A 12,519-nucleotide genomic window follows, 5' to 3' on the forward strand; every position below is an offset into this window, starting at 1 on the left:
AATCAAAACTATTTGCATGGTCTCATAAAAGCCCTACCTCCTTTTGATGTTGATCCAGAGTGCTAGAGCAGGTCTTTCAACTGGAAACAAAGTAGATGTCCATTGAATGGAGACTGCATAAATAAAACGAGGTACATGAATGTAACAGAATAACACTGGAGTATAAGAAACAATGAATATTGATGAAATCAGAGTAGCATGTAAAGGCTGACAGGAATAGCTACAAAGTGAAGCAAGCCAGGAACATATACATATTGATACTGTTGATGTAAATGGAAGAACCACTACTATAAAAGAATCTAAAAAGGATGTTGCAAGATTATGTACAGAAGAACACTAGCGCCAGAGAACAGATATAAGAACCACCTCCCACCAACTAGCTCTTTTGAAGAAGGGTGTGGGATGTCTATAGGTGTGAAACACTGCAAAATCATATTTTTTAAATATGTTGACTGGTTTTCCTGAGCTGCTTTTTTCTTTCTTTCTCTCTTCCTTTCTTTCTTTAAAAAACAAAAACAAACCCTTCTTAATTAATGAAGGATAATTTTTTAGAAGGAAAGAGAGGAAAATGGAGAAATCTAAGAAATAAACTGGTAGAAAAATCTACTATAAAATAAGAGGTCTTTTTTCTACTCCCAGTAGTTTTGGTGTCTCCTCCTACCCAAACCTTCTATTTACATATTGTTCCTCCCCCCAAAGTATGTCAGCTCCCTAAGGAAAATAAAAAATTTATTTTGTACTTCTAGTATACTTTTTAAATAAATATATGTATGTGTGTTTATAGTTTTTTTTTTTAATTAAAAAGTGACTGCTTAACAAAAGTTTGTCCAGCTGATAGACCCAACAAATAATCATTAATGGTTAGATGTCAGCTGAGAAGGAGGCTTCTAGTAGTGTTCTAGTAATCTATGCTTGACCTTATAAGATATAACATTTTATCAATGATGGCCTTCAAACCAAAGCTATATGCCTACTTATCTATCAAGTATGCTGAACAAAAGGAAATTTTTGTTCATATCTGGGTTAGACTAGATGACCTTTGCAATCCTTCCAACTCAGATTCTGTGATTATGAAAAAAGATTTGGAAAGACAGGGAGGAAATTGTTAACAAGAAATTAAAACTTAAGAGATAAGAGTTTATCTAGAAGCCCTAAATGAATTTAAGTTACAAGACATGGACAAATCACATCTCTAAGTAATGAAATAATATTTAAGGACCTCCCAGTGAGGAATGCAGATTGTTTTCTGCAATTTGTAGTCTTTAAAGAATTGCCTATAGCACTAAGTGTGAATTTTAAAAGTCTCCATCTTGGTCTAGCATCCAAAAATTGTGCACACCCACACTACACGGGCATGCGCTAGTCAATGACAAATCAGAAATAACTAACTGCCCACCTGGGCTGTCCTAAGCCAAGCTAGAGCCAACCATTGGATTTGTGAGACACAGGAAGTGAGGTAGGGAACAGCCTCTGGGATTCGCTCACTTCCTGTGGAGAGAGCGAGAAGGGAGTTGGTGTTAGGAGCTTGGAGAGGGAGGACGCCCGCAGACAGCTTTCCTTCAGATCGGTCACGTGAGTTAAGGACTGATTCTTTCCACCTGGGCCTTTGGGCCTAAAACTCCCTCTGCCTTGGTCAGAGGTTGAGTAGCCCCTTTCCCTTTTCTCTTCTCTCCTTCTCTCCCTCTCCTTTCTCTACTTCCAGTGTGATTAAACCTCCATAAACTCCATTCTGACTTGAGTGTTTCATTTTAGGAATTTCATAAGTAAATTCCTTGGCGGCCATTGTTCAATATTATATAAATCCTGTAGCCACATTTTAGCCATTACAATATTATAACCTCTCCCAGAAGCCTAAAAATTCTACATTTACATAAGGAGGGAAGTAACTTTAATACAAGTCTTTTTGGTCCTAAGGCTAGCTCTCTATGCCCTGCTGGCTGCTATAATCTTTAAGAAATCAAGGGAAATAACTGGATATGGTGGCATATGTTTGTAATCCCCAATACCAGGAGACCTAGGTAGGTGAATGGCTTGAATTCAGGAATTCTGAGCTGCAGTAGAGTTAAAGTTGGTAGACTGTCTTCACTAAATCCAGTACCAATATAGTGAGCCCTCATACGGTAAGCTCACCAATATGGTGAACAGGACCACCAGAGTGTCTTTTAAAGAAGAAAAAATTGGTCCAGGTCTGAAACAGGGCAGGTCAAGGCTTCTAGGTCAGTACTGGAATGGGATCAGTGAATAACTACTGTACTTACAGTCTAGAGAAAGGGAGAACTAAGTCTCAAAAAAAAAATAGTAACAACAGATTATAGGCAATAGGACAGGGGCTGTATAACTGAAGATAGGGAAATAGAACACTAAACTTCATCAAAAAGGTAGCCTTTGAATTAAGTCAGTGAGCCTGACAATGATTTCTGGCAAAATTCTAGAAAGGATTATTAATGGTTTGCAAGCATGCAGAAAGGGAAATGGTGAATACTGTTAACCAAACAGTGATCCATTAAGAACAACTCATTTAAGGCTAACTTCACTTCCTATTTAGTAAGATTGCTAGAGAAGCAGCCAATCAGGGAAATGGTAAGACTCAAAAATGACTTAAGAATAATTTAAAGAAATGAGACTGAAGTAAAAGTATCATAGTCTAGAACAAACACTGGTTCTAGAATCAGAGGCCTTGAGTTAAAATTTTATTTTTGAAACTGTGTTACCCTGGACAAATCATTTAACCACTCTAGGTTAGTCTCAGTTTCCTCATCTCTAAAATAAGTGAGAAGAACTAGGTGGCCTCATAGGTCCCTTCCAACCCTATTATCCTAGAAGATGCAGGGGACATATGACCATTGTCTTAAACTATGTGAAGGGATGCATCATGTAAAAAGGATCTGAATTTATTCTGCAAAGACACCATAAGGCAGAAACAAGATCAACAGATAGAAGTATATTTGCCTCACCAGAAGAAAAAACTAATAATCACATCTGTCAAGCAGTTGAATAATCTGAATAGGATATTGACACTAAAGATGTTCTAATGGCTATTGAATGAATACTCATCCTTCTATATATTCTACCATTTACATACTACCAACTCCATATTTTCACTTGCTCTCTTTCACATCTGGAATTCTCTCCTTCTGTTATACATTTGCTGACTTAAATATCAGCTAAAAATTTTGCTTTCTGTAAGAGTTGTATAATCTATCTTAAAGCTAATGCCATCCCTATGAGATTATCTTCAATTTGTCCTATGCTTATAGTAGTACCCATTTATCCTATTTCCGTTTCCCAAGCTTTCAATTCTTCTTGGCCATTCCAGAGGAAAGAGGGAGACAGAAAGGTGGCTGCCACTACAGAGATCGCTGTGGGTCAGTTCTACTTTTACTTGTAGGAGTGGGTAGGTGGCCAAAGGGCTCCAAGCTATGGACCAGAAGTGAGGATAGCTAGCACCAAGTACTATATAGTAGTTAACATGAGCATTAAAAGTTAGTGATAACTGTCCACAATTTCAAGCATCCACAGCAAGGTGATGTTGGGTGGGGTGGGGTTGGAATATATCCCTTTCAGATAAGGGAAGACTACTGTATAGTACTATATAATAAATATGATGTATTATGTCATTACTGTATTTAATGTTTTTTATCTTACAATGGGTTTATTAAACTTTATGATACATATATAAGTACAAGAAAATCATATTTTTGTATGGAGTCAACAGGTGTTCACTTATTATCAATGCTTTCAGCCATGCACAGTAAGTTTTGGAACAGATATGAGATCTTATTGTATCTTGTTTTGTACATAATGGTTTATATGCTGTTTTCTCACTAGATGGTAAATTCCTTCAGGTTAGGGGCTATTTTTGCCTTTCTTTGTATCCTCAGTGCTTAGGACAGTTCCTACTACACCGTAAGTGCCCAATAAATACTTACTGACTTGATGTAGAGGGGATTCAAGCTTTAGTTAGGGGCTGGATTAAGTGTCTATTCTCTGAGATTCATTGCAATCCTAAGATTCTTCTATACCTAGAAGAGTGCTGATACTGAATACATAGCAGCAATAATATTTTCTAAGTGATTATAGTCCAAACCCCACCCCAAAAAAAACAAACAAAAAAAAAAAACAAAAGCCCCAAATCCTTGGTGACCCCAGCAGAACAAAATCAGCCCTATCTTGTAATAGCTTGCTAACTGACCTTCCTGCTTTCATTTTTTTGCCCTCTTCATGCTGATATTTGCTGACAAAATAATTTGCCTGAGGCCCAAGTTTGATCATATCACTCCCTTAAAGAACTTCAGTGCCTAGGAATATAAATTCTTTATTTTACTAAACAAGGTCTTCAAACATACTGTCAATTTGCTCACCCATTTTTTTATTTCACAGCTTCAATCCCTTTACTCTATGGGTAAGTCCTTGTTCTTATCCTGCCCTTACTGTCTCTTTGTACATGTCCCCCACATCTGGCAGACTACTTCTCCAACCATGTTTGAAATTCTTCCTTTAGTAAAGTCACCGTTCAAACAACACAGTGACAGAGGTAACTACCCTTGTTGCCCAGTCTCTCATCCCTGTTTGATTTCTCCTACATATTCCTGTCAGTACTATTTTATAATTATTTGTGTTCCTCTGACCTGTCTGCCAGATTGTGAGCTCCATCAGGATGGTAACTGTTGTTTTTTGTTTTTGTTTCCTACTGCCAATGTTTTCCATACCATTGTGCCAAAGTAAGCTTTTATAAATGTTTATTATATGATGAAAGGTTTGATCAAAAAGTTTTCTCCACAGGTGGTGTGACCATAACTAGAGCTATTTCTGCTGGAAACAGCAACCCATTATTTCTCCTGAAGTCTAGGAGAAAATGTGCAGTATATAAACATGGTGACTTACCTTTTATTGTTTAACAAAAAGTTTGTGAAACAAACAAAACTTCCCCTTACTTCTAGTCAGAATTTCAGCTATGATTGATAAAATATCGAAGAAAAATATCAAGTTAACTAGCATTTATTTTGTGCATCTATGGGGCAGGCACTAGTGCTAAATGCTAGGTATGCAAAGAAAGGCAAAAACAGTTCTTACCTGGCAAAGAGCTCTTATTTTAGTTGGGGAGAAAACAAGTAAACAATGCAGTACAAAAAAGATGTACAAGATAAACAAGAAAACTGCAGGTAATCTAGAAAAAGCACAAGTTTATTAAATAAAGGGGACCAGGACAAACCATAGAAAACAGGAAACCTGGATTCTAGGACCAACTAGGCCATGTGAAATCTAGGACAAAGCTCTTACTTAGAAAGTCAGAGCCCGAAGATCTGTACGAAATAAATTCAAAACAACAGAGTGCTGAATTTACTGTTTTACAATATCCTTTCCACTTCTGAAATTTTATATATTTTGTATCTGGGTTGAAAAAAAAATCTTAGGATCCCCACCCCCACCCCGGTTTTGTTCTAGTTCCTCCTCTTTTCTGTTCTCTCAACTTAATACCTTCGATCAAACTTTCACAGCTCCCTATCTCCATCCCCAACCTCCAGGAACCCCAGGAACAACTAGGGAGGAAATGACGATTCAGGACCAATATTTGCGACTTGAAGGGGTGGGAGGATGCGGCTTGGAGTTCCGGCAAGGAGTCTGAAGGCCGAAGACCGAAGGCAGAGGCAGTTGGCCGAGGGAGGGTGGGGGAACAGTATATCGGGGGTTGTGGTGGGGAAAGGAGGAGACTGAGGATAGGAAGGTGAAGGGACGCATAAAGGGTTTGCAAGGTCTGCAGGAAGGCAGGGGAAGCTAGGGTGAAAGATGCCTCACCTCAGTCCGGAGGTCCGGGAAGCGCAGCCCCAGGGAACGGAGGGAGTTCAAGCCTCTCGGCGCCCCTCCCCCGTTCCGATCCCTCCACCCACCCCCACCAGAGCGTCGGCACGCCTCTGCAGGCCAGCCACTTCAGGGGCTTCCAACAGCTCCGCAGCTCTGGGTGCGTGTGCCCGTATCCAAGCAACCAGACCTGGACTGAGCTTGAGTTTCCGGCGCTCCACCCCCGCTGCCTCGGCGTCTCCTCCTCCGAGTTCGAAGGCACTGGGTTCTCGCGAGACGACTGATCTTAACGTTAATTCTTATCCTGTATTCTAATAAATCTCTTAAGGCAAGAAGAAAACTCGCAACCTGCTATGTGTTTATGTACATCAAAGGAAGCCAAATACAGGAGGAAGCAAAGCCCGCCCGTTATGTATATTTTTGTGGTCGCAAAGAACTGGAAACAAAGCAACTGCTCACTGATTGGGAAAAGGCAAAACAAATTGTGGTACACGTGGATAGATGATGCAACCAAAGAACATTTAAGCTCCAAAGACCAAAAGGAAATTATCCTAGTCTCAAGGACTTTACATTCTGCTGGAGGAGACATCCATATCTAAGTATGCAGATGAATATACACTTAGATATACTTATATTACACTTACCTAGGCATATACATATACACTATACAGGGCATACAGACGCAAATACATATGCAGTTACACATACATCTCTATGCATTTATTTGTATGTATATGCACATATGCACATACACATACCTTTATCTAAGCTCAGACTAACAGAAGGATAACATCAGGCAAAACAAGGGGTGCATGCTCCTGAGGACTGGTTCTCATTGGCCAATAAATTTTCTACATCTTAAGTGCATATAGGCTAAATAAAAGGTAGTTTATGGAGAGAGGGCACTTTGCAGTTCTGAAGGTTCCATACAGAAGGAAGGTTCTTCACCTGGGGATCTTTGAACTCGTGTATTAAAAGAATTTTTTTATGAGTGTGCTTCAGTATCATTGATTTCCTTTATATTCCGACTTATTTTTGTGTTCAGAACATTTTTCTATAAAAGAGTCCATAGGCTTCATTAGATCTGTGACATCCATGAAGTAGAAGGTGAAGCTTTAGTTATCTTTAATGAAAGGATTTTCTAAGATAGCCGGGAAGAGGGAGTATATTCTAGATGGGGTCAGTCATGGCAAAAGTACAGAAATAAGAGACTGAATGCAATCTGTGAGGGACAGCAAGAAGGTCAATTTGACTGCTGTGAGTAATAAGCCTAGAAAGGTAGTTTGGGTTGGGATTAAATGCCAAAGCCCTTTAAAAAAAGATGAATTTATATTTTGTCTGATTATGATAACATAATCAGGTGAATTAATATTTTAGAGGTGATTAGCACAGTTCCTGGCACATAATAGAGACACTTAAAAAATATTTCCATCCTTTTGTTTTATGGAGTACAAGAATGAAATGGTCAGATCTGTGCTTAGGGAAAATTCCCTTGGCAGCTATGTGGAGGGTGGACTGGAGTGGGAAGATACTTGAAGTAAGGATATGACTTAGAAGAGTAATGAAATAGTTAAGATGAGAGGTGAAAGACTTGAATTAAGAAGATAGCTATTTGAGTAGTGAGAAGGGGACAGATGCAAATAATAATAATAATGAAGAGATAAAAGCAAGATTTGCAACAGATTATATGTGTAGAGTAAGGGAGAATGGAGAATTTTTTTTAAGTTGAGAACCTGAAAAATATGGTGATAACCCTTAACAGAAATATGGAAGTTTAAAAGAGGGTGGGGTTTGGAGGAAATAATAAGAGCTAGCACTTATATAGTATATTAAGATTTGCAAAGCACCTCACATGCTATTTTATTTCTTACTTAGGATAATCCTGAGACGTAGGTAATATTATCCCCATTTTACAGATAAAACTGAGGCTCAGAGAGGTTAAATGACTTCTCTAGGGTCACATAGGTAGTGTCTGAGGCTAAATTTTAACATAGGTCTTCCTGTCCCCAGATCCAGCATTCTCTATCTACTATGCCACCTGCCTCAGAGAAAGGTATTATTACATTTTTGACATGTAAATTTGTTTTAATTGTTTTCAATTACATGTAGAAAAAATTTTGGCAATTGTTATCCCACATTTTAAAATTCAGATTCTCTCCCTTCCTCTCCCCCTCTCCCCAAGGCAGTAAATAATCTGATATAGGCTATAGGAGTGCTGTCATGCAATACATTTTCCCTTATTCCTATTGCTGTGAAAATAGATACATATCACATACACAAAAAAGCTCATTAAGGAAATGAAGTGAAAAATGGCATGCTTTGATTTGCAATCAGATTCCAATGATTCCTTCTTTAGCTGTGGATAATATTTTTCAACATGAGTCCTTTGGGTTTATCTTAAAATTTTGCTTTCCTGATAACAATTTAGTCATTCATAATAGATTTCTTTTAGTATATACTGTGTTCTTCTGGTTCTGCTAATTTCATTTTGCATCAGTTAATATAAGTCTTTCCAGGTTTTTCTCAAGATAGAAGTTTTGATATGATAAGTTTGATATGTCTCTGAGATATCAAGTTTGAAATATCCAATAAGTGTTATTTATCCTTCATTTTGAAGAGGATCAATGATATCACAGGGTGATGTCTTGACTTGTTTGTGAATTAGATTTAAGTAAAGCAGAGTGGCATGAAGTTGTCAGCCTCATATTCTCTTCCAGACTCATTCAAATACAGTGACAAGACAAGTCAGCATGACTGACAATGGCCTAGGATGTAATGGGTGACCTAGGCATCTTCCATGTCTGACCAAGCTTCACAGTAGCTATTCCAACAACCTTCATGGGCTATTGGAACAAATTATTCTCATTGAATGATTCTGAAGTAGATCTTCACATGCTTGGGGTAGATATCCCTTTAACTCACTGATTGGTGTGAGGCCTGTCAGTTACCCTCAATCTGGTTTAGCTAATCTGCCAAATTAGTTTTCCTGAAATGTGACCTTTTTGAATGGTATAGCTTCTTGGAACCAAAGTTTGATCTGATAAGCTTGATGTCTCTCAGGAGACATCAAGTCTGAAATAGCCAATAGGTAACATGAGAATAGAGATTTGAAGAAAAACTAGAGCTATACATATGAATCTTGGAGTCCACTACATAGATGATAATTAAATAAATGTGAATTGAACATGTCACCAAATAAAAGATTAGAAAGTGAGAAAAGAAGAGGATCCAAAAAAAATGTCTTGGGGAGTAAACCTGTAGTTAGGAGGATTGATATGGAAGATATCCCAGCAAAGGAAGTTGAGAAGGTATAAAGAGAGTTTGAGGAAGTGAGAGAAAGTAATGCCAAGAATAAAAACCCAGAGAAGAGTGTACCAAGGATTAGATGTTCAACTGTCGAATGCTGCAGAAAGGTCAAGAAGGAAAAGGACTGAGAAAAAAACTATTAAAATTTGTATCTTAAGAGGTTATATGTAATTTTATAGAGCAGTTGCAATTGAGAGATAAAATTGGAAGCCAGATTTTAAGGGCTGAGGAGTGAGGGAGGGAGAACAGGAACTGAGAGTGATGAGTATAGACATCTTTTTCTCTGAGTTTGACTAAGAAAGGGAGAATATAGGATTCTATATTGTTTGAGGGAATGGTAGGATTTAGTAGGATCTAGTGAGGCTTTTTTTTTTAAAGGATGAAAATACTAGGATATGTTTGTATGAAGCATGGAAATTAGCAGTAGTTAGGGAGAGATATTAGTGAGGAGTATTGTTGAGGGAGCAGTATATGAGAGAAGATGGGAAGGGCTAGATGAGTGTTGGTGAGTTCAAGAGCCACCTTATCAATCTTAGGTTCAAAGAACCCTGCAGACAGTGACTGCAGCCATGAAATTAAGGCACTACTTGATCCTTAGAAGGAAGACTATGGCAAATGTGGACAGTATACTAAAAAGCAGAGACATCACCTATTCACCAAAGATCCTTATAGTCAAGGCTCTGTTTTTTTTCCAATAGCAATGTATGAGTGTGAGTTGGCCTATAAATAAAGCTGAATGCTGCAGAATCTACACTTTTAAATTGGAGTGCTGGACAGTCCCTTGGACAGAAAGTATATCAAATCAATCAATACTTAAAGAAATTAATTCAGACTACGCTTTGGAAGTTCATATACTGAAACTGAAATACTTTGGTCACATAATGAGACCACACTCACTTCAAAAGGCTCTGATGTTGGGAAAGATTGAAAATAAAAAGACAAGGGGGTGGGGGTGAAAGAGGATGAGATGGATAGATAGTGTCAGATTTTGAGGGATAGAGGAGGATATAGAAATCTGGCATGCTATGTATGGTCCATGGGGGTCACAAAGAGTTCGACATGACTGATCATCACCATCAATAAGAGCAAAGAGTAGAAGGCGATGCCAAGTAATTAAGAGTAGGGGAAGAGAGAGCGCTTTCAATAAAGTTTTCATAGAATACTATGTATTTAATGAATAATGAATATGAATATCAGAGAAGCATGGGAATGTATGAACTGATGCAAAATAATTAGGACCAGGAAAAACTGTATATATATGTATATATGCTTGTATATATATTATGTGTGTACACACACTTTATACAGTGACTATAATAAATATTTTTTAAAATGAAAAGAATGTTATGTATAATGAAAAATAATAAATAAATAGTAAATGTGTATATAAATATATATATAAAAAAACATAAATGAATAAACCTGATCCTAAAAAATGAGAAAATGAACTTCTTTTCATTTTTCCAGAGTTGGGGGAAAATAAGTATAGAATGTTTCAACATAAGTTGTCCAACTTAGTTGTTGTGTTGATTCTACTGAATTATTTTTTCCATTTTGTTTTTATTTGTTACTAATGTAGTTCTTCCTCTAGGACTATACTTCTCTAAAACTTTTACTTAACTTACATTATCACCCAAAGTCCCCAGAGTGTAACTACTATGATTAAAGAGTTTTAGAGGTATATGTTGAGTATCTGTAGTTTCTAATACTGCTACTCACAAGATCCCTCTGGTGTGCTTCCCATTCATCATCAGCTAGGCTAAATTAATGCTTAGAAAGCATATTTACTAAGCAGGCATAACAAATCCAGGTGTTATAGAAACACTTCTTGCAAACTGGAGACATCCTCTCTTTGCATTTATAATGTCTCTGGGGAAAGGGACCCTCAAAATTATAGAATATAAGAGTGAGACGCATGTATGGAACTCTTACATCAAAAGGGTAACATAACTCCTGGTTACGGAAAGGTAGGATTGGAAGTGCTGGTGAAATATTCACACATTAAGTCCCTGACAGCTTTCTTCTTCTCCTTTTCCATATTGGCTATTTACTGAAAATTTGTCAAAATTTTCCCTATCCAAGTTCATATAGGCTCCTTTGATTCTATTGATAGAACTTTTAAGCCTGTATGAATGCCAGATTAAGAATCCCTGCCTTAAAACTAGTAAGAAAAACACAAAGCAAATACTAGAGACATAGAAAAAGTGTCAGAAGAAAAGCATCACACTGGGTAAAGACTTAGGGAGGTGGCACTGAAATAGAAGATTGGCATTAAAGGCTCTGAACTGAATCTTGAAGAATGTTTTTGTTGTTGTTGAGTCATTTCAGTTGTGCCTAAGTCTCTGTGACCACATTCTGACTCTTAGTGACTTCATTTTGGGATTTTCTTAGAAAATATGGAGAAATGGCTCCAACTCATTTTACAGATGAGGAAACTAAGACAAAAAGAGTTGTGATTTGCTCAAAGTCACCCAGCTAATAATTCTGAATTTTAGGAAGAGTCTTCCTGACTGCAGCCCTGGCACTTTATCCACTGCACCACTTAGCTGCCCTTATTTACTTGGGACATACTTTGTATTTACTTATAAGAAGACTTTGCTATTTCCTTCACTATAAAGTGTGTTCCTTGAGGGCAGGGACTGACTGATTTTTGTCTATGTACTCCTGTGCTTAGCACAATAAATGTTTGTTGAATGAATGCAATACTGTAATTTATACTAAAGAGAAATGTCCCTTTTCTTTAATATTTTAGGGCATATGCCTTTCTGGTCATGCAGCTACTTCCTAGTTAAATACAGAATCAATTAGCTTCAGGTTTCTGCTACCTGTTAATTCTTTTGGTATATCATAACTTCTGAGACTGTTTTCACATTTCTAAAATGAAGGATTAAACTATATGGTCTCTAATGTTTCTTCTATGCTCTAATAGGATTGGAGAAACATTAAAATTATGTACAATGCCTTCTCCCCATTCAAATCTATCCTGAGTGCCCTGCCATATTCATATTCCTAAAAGTGTTCAGTCATTTTCTTGTAAAAATCATATGAAAAAATCTTTTTTGAAAATTTTATTTAATTAGATGATTTAGAATATTTTTCCATGGTTACAAGACTCATGTTCTTTCCCTCCCCTCCCCCACCCCTCTCCCATATCTGATGTGCAATTCTACTGGGTTTAACATGTGTCATTGATCAAGACCTATTTCCATATTATTAATATTTGCACTAGGGTGATCTTTTAGTCTACTTCCTCAGTCATATCCCCATCAACCCATGTGATCCAGAAGTTGTTTTTCTGTGTTCAGTCATTTTTAAGATATTGTCCAAAAACTTTCAATGGTTGTGCTTTCTTCCTCCAATAAGTGTATTTATTTTATATGTATCTTATGTTTATTTATCTGTGAACATATTCTA

At 37.2% G+C, this 12,519-nt stretch overlaps 1 protein-coding gene across 6 annotated transcripts in view; it reads right to left on the reverse strand.

Annotated features, from left to right (window-relative positions):
- IFT74 (intraflagellar transport 74) overlaps positions 1-12,519 on the reverse strand; it is a 159,785-nt gene that overhangs the window by 108,834 nt on the left and 38,432 nt on the right. For 2 of the 6 annotated variants that reach the window (XM_007498085.3, XM_007498088.3), the window contains exons 1-2: positions 5,797-5,925; positions 38-113 (exon numbers count right to left, since the gene is read on the reverse strand). The exons of 1 other annotated variant lie outside the window; for it this stretch is intronic. The gene's annotated coding sequence lies outside the window, so the exon portion shown is untranslated. Of the gene's footprint in view, positions 1-37; positions 114-5,796; positions 5,926-12,519 lie in introns of those variants that run through there. 3 more of the 6 variants (XM_056806644.1, XM_016423836.2, XM_001374796.4) reach the window with 2 other exon arrangements.

The sequence above is a fragment of the Monodelphis domestica genome, chromosome 7, assembly GCF_027887165.1.
Source record: "Monodelphis domestica isolate mMonDom1 chromosome 7, mMonDom1.pri, whole genome shotgun sequence".
NCBI lineage: Eukaryota > Metazoa > Chordata > Mammalia > Didelphimorphia > Didelphidae > Monodelphis > Monodelphis domestica.